This window comes from Aulonocara stuartgranti, assembly GCF_965226115.1.
Source record: "Aulonocara stuartgranti genome assembly, chromosome: 14".
Lineage (NCBI taxonomy): Eukaryota > Metazoa > Chordata > Actinopteri > Cichliformes > Cichlidae > Aulonocara > Aulonocara stuartgranti.
The window spans coordinates 36104267-36109092 of NC_138950.1; the positions used below are offsets into that span (position 1 = coordinate 36104267).

Genomic DNA, 4826 nt, shown 5'->3' on the forward strand with positions numbered 1-4826 from the left:
TTTATTCTGAAAGTTCATGTCTCATGTCAGTGTGTTCACTTTTACCTCTCCCCTGTCTCGTTAGCCTAATTGCTCCCAGCTGTGTCTCCCTCCTGTGGCCCATTCCCTGATTACTCCCCGTGTATTTAAGCCTGTGCTCTCTGTTGCGTTGTCTGTTTAACTCCATGTCCGTTTGCATAATTCTGTGTAACCCGGTGTTCAGGCTGCGTCTCTCCGCCAGGTTTCTTTGTGCATTTTGTTCCTCCTCCCGTGCGTGTTTGGTTTAATTTGAGTTCTTTAGTTTTCCCCAGTTTAGGTTTGTTTTCTCCCCGCTCTGCTCCTCCTGTTTTTGTCACCTTATCACCTCTGTAATTAAACATTCACTCGCACCCCAGCCAGTGCCTGCATTTTGGATCCTTTTCTCAATTCACCACACGACTGCTGCGCAGCCGTGACAAAAACTTTATTGCATACTCTCTTGCTGTGGATGAAAGTACAGACATGATGGACATTGTACAACTGGCCATCTTCATCCGTGGAGAGGAAATATTGAACATTAAATCGATGCACGGGACAACGACAGGAAAAGACATTTTTTAAAACGTACGTCAAAGGGTAACCGACATGAAACTGCCCTGGGACAAACTTGTTGGACTTACAACAGATGGAGCGCTGGTGTTGTGTGGTGAAAAAAGCGGACTAGTCAGCAGGATGCGAGTAAATATGCAGGAGGAAAACTGTACCGGTGAGTTAACAGCATATCACTGCATCATACACCAGGAAACGCTGTGTGGTGAAGTCCTAAAAATGGAGCATGTAATGATCACCGCAATGCAAACCGTAAATTTTATCTGAGCTTATGTGGGAAATATATTCAGAGTTTGCCGACATTCCATATCATACAGAGTTCCGTTGGCTGAGTTGGGGAAAAGTTCTCAATAGTTTTTGAGCTCAGCAAGGAAATCTGTCTGTTCGTGGACATGGCATGTATGATGCGGTGAAGGCATTTCAAGTGAAGCTGTCACAAATGCACCAGTGCAACCTGCCTCACTTTCCCTGTTGCCAAGTAATGTTGAACCAAGTCAGCGGACTTTGCTGAAGTGCACCTGTGCAGATTCAGATGGAGCTGCAGTGTAATGATACACTCAAGGGAAAGTACGACGCTGAATGGCCCGCACAGTTTATTAGTTCCATTCCTGAAGCAATGCCCAGCTCTGTCTACATGCGGCTCCAACCTTTCATTAACCTTTCTGGGGTTTTTGGAAGCTTATTTATATTTCTAACTTGCATAATTTTGACAGGATATATTTTTATGAAGAGCAAAATATTTAAAGTTAAAGTTTTTTTTTAAAGTTTATTTAAACTGGAATAATATTCCTGTCTGTTTTTATTTATGTTTAAAAAAACATTGTTTTAGTGTGTTCAATAAATGTTTATCTTGTTTGGCCCACGACCTAAAGTGTGCCTTGAGTTTTGGCCCCCTATGCAATTCTGTTTGACACCCCTGACCTACAGTAACATCAACTATACCTACCAACTATATAAGTTACTAATCTTAAGTTCATTGTTGTTATAGCAGCTAAAAAAAGAGAAAGAAATCTTCTCTACGCCTCATTTACATGGAGCTTAAAATGTTTTTTTGTATACTGGATATCCCCATGACATTCAAAGCACTGATGTAGTTAAACCGTACAGCAACTTTTTCCTGACTATCTTTATTGTGTGTACACACACACACACACACACACACACACACGGCACCACTCTGACTCTAGAATCTAATTCTAGTAAAATTTTACAGTTGAGCTAAGATCCTAATATTTTTAATCTGGATGTTAATTACAAAAACAAAGACGCTCATATCAAAACACATACATTATATTACATAATTTTTTTTACCATTCTCCCAGAAGCACATTTGTGAAGTCAGACACTGATCTTTGATGAGAAGGCCTGACTTGCAGTACCTGCACTAATTCATCCCAAAGGTGTTGGTTTTTTTTTAATGGTAGAATGAGAGGCAGAGCCTTTAACTTTCAGGTCTGTCTTCCTGTGGAACCATTTTGCTTTCTACTTTTAAGATCAGGTGTTTTTTCGTCACTTGCCTTTTTACTCATTATATGTTTATATTCCATTCTAATCATTAGCTGTTATAATTTTTTTCTCTCTTCCACAGGGTGTTCATTGTCCTCTCTTAGTAGCCAGTGCCCCAGGATGAGAGACTGGTGATTGGAGTAGACTTCCATGGGCATGTAAGTAAAGTAAACAGATGCTAGTGTTTTACAAAAAGGGGCGGAACTTGTTGTGCTGAACGTGTACTTTAAGAAGAGGGGGATGAAATAGTTTTTGTTCTGGGCCTGGTTCTGCTGGAGTTTTCTACTTGTTAAAAGGGAGTATTTTCCCTTTTTTCCCCCTTCCCACTGATTGTTTGGATTTTCTGTTTTCCCCGCATTATTGTAAGGTCTTTGTCTTACAATATAAAGCATGTTGTGATTTGGTGCTATATAAATAAAACTGAACAGAACTGAATAGGGTAACATATGTATGTGGAGGAAGGTACTCAACCACCCTAGTGTTCATTTCTTGTAGTACAATCCCCTCCGTTCTGACTACCTCCCTCTCTTTTTTACCATTCAACTACATGTCTTCAGTCCAAATAGCATCCCAATGTCATTGCTTCTAGTGGTTTAGATCAGTGAATCAATGTCTCATTCACTCTTGGCATACAGCTTCATGTCATCCTTATAGAGTAGGTGGCTGACGATTGCTGCATTTCGTACTTGGTATCTGCAGGGGGTTCAGGCCTATGCAGAACAGCAGTGGGGACAAGACTTGTGCTATTGGCTTGACGTTGGCCTCTAGTGTTGTTCGCCACGTCTCCATCGAATTTCTGATAAGGCCATTAGGGTCCTGTTTATCTTGTGTTGTTCTCTGCATTCCAGGATCCATGGGTTGAGGCACTGAGTCATAGGCTTGCAGTCAATCCAAGCGGTGTACAAGTTGGTGAGCTTGGTTTTACAGTCTTGGGTGACTGCTCTGTCTGACAGGAGCTGGTGTTTTGCCCCTGTGGTGTTTCTGCCTATTCCTATCTGTGTCCCACTCATATATAAAGCCATATGCCAACACTATTTATTTTTTTCCGATACTTACATTTTACATTTGAGTACTGTTCATATGTATATAGTGGCACAGAATTGTGCACATCACCCCCCTTTCTTTCCCACACTGCACTGAGTAGGAGATGCTCTATCTCATTGTACACATGTGTAAAGGCATTCTCTACTCTACTCTCTACTACTACTCTCTACTAACCGGGAGGTTGTTGGTTCGATCTGCTCCAATCTGCATGTCAAATATCCTTGAGCAAGATACTAACCCCAGGTTGCTCACCGATGCATTCATCGATGTGAATGTGAATGGGTATGAATGTTAGTTAGGTAGCACTTAAAACCTAGAGAAGTGTTTGTGTGAATGGGTGTGATTGGGTGAATGAACAAGTTGTATAAAGCGCTTTGAGTGCTCAGAGTAGAAAAGCGCTATATAAGAACCAGTCTATTTACCATGTGATGGTTACTGGATCCTGTTCAGGGAGTTTGCTTTATCCAAGGTCTGCTCTTAGATCCACTAGCAACTGAGCATTGTTTTTATGAGTTGTCCTTCTCCCATATACTCCCAGTATTGCTCTGTCTCCGTCTTGTGGGGCTGTTTTCATATTGTTCACCTCCCACTAGGGGTACACCTTGGATTATTCAGTGGAAAACAGCTGGTTTATTCTCCTGCCTTCTGTCTCTCTACAGAAAAACAAACAGAAAGCTCACAGGCTGTCCCAGCCAAGAGCAGCAGGATCCAGGGCATGTAGGGCCAAAGAGGGGCCACCAGGCTCAACCTCACCTCCTTGGTGTGGACTTAACAGAGGATCAACTGGAGGAGAGAGAATTGAGGGAAGGCATAGAGGAGACACTGGGGGCAGGGGTGCACAAGGGCAAAAGGTCGACCTCTGCCCTTCCAAATTTGCACCAGATCTGGTTGGCCACCTGAAATGGAGTCTCCACCCTCCTGGACTTGGTCGCTTACTTGACAGTGTCTGCCACCATTTTCAATGGCCCTAGCACATGAACTACTCTGAGCAAGCAGAGCAGGCGTTAGCCAGAGAGAAGCCAGAGAGCCAGAGAAAAACTCTTGCTCACTGGGCTAACAGCATCAGCGACAGTAAGAACCAACTGGTTGCATCGGTTGACAAGACCTGTATTCCAGAAGGATTCCAGCCAGCTGCAGTGACACTAGGTGACTAGGCGAGTGTTCAACTCGCAAGACCCCAAGAAACAGACCAGGTGCCCACAGCATCAGCTACAGCAAGGTTCCACTGGATTCATGAACCTGTGAGACCACAGATAATATACCAGGAGCAATCACAGCCACATATTAGAGTCACTACAAAGGACCTTTCCTTTCTTTTTTTCTCTTTTTAGGGCAACAGCAATTATGGGAACCAACCAACAGGCTTCACAACACAAAGGCAATGGACACACACTGTACCATGCAAAGCACACATGCACACTACATCTGACAGCAAGTGGAGATCAAAGAATCATAGTTTTCATATCTGCACAGATGTTTTATAGGACAAGCCAGAGTGTCTTAAAGAAGTATCCACATGTCCTGATAAAGGGGGTTCCTTCTCCATACATATGGAATATGTAAAGAGTGGAGAGACAGTCTCGATGTATAGTGAGCAAGAGTGTAAGGTTTACTGCCAAGATTCTCCACCCAGAATGTGGAGAAATTGAATAGCATCTCAGTTTGTGCAAATTTTCCCTGCTGTCGTCCTTGTATACAGTTTCTGATAT

General features: G+C 42.8%; 1 long non-coding RNA gene across 1 annotated transcript; it reads left to right on the forward strand.

The window, feature by feature from the left end:
• Nucleotides 1–181: 181 nt before the first annotated feature.
• LOC309688521 lies at nucleotides 182–4314 on the forward strand. The gene is made up of 4 exons (XR_014271105.1): nucleotides 182–724; nucleotides 2156–2231; nucleotides 2922–2982; nucleotides 3777–4314. It is a non-coding gene; the product is annotated as an uncharacterized lncRNA (long non-coding RNA).
• The last annotated feature ends 512 nt before the right edge of the window (nucleotides 4315–4826 follow it).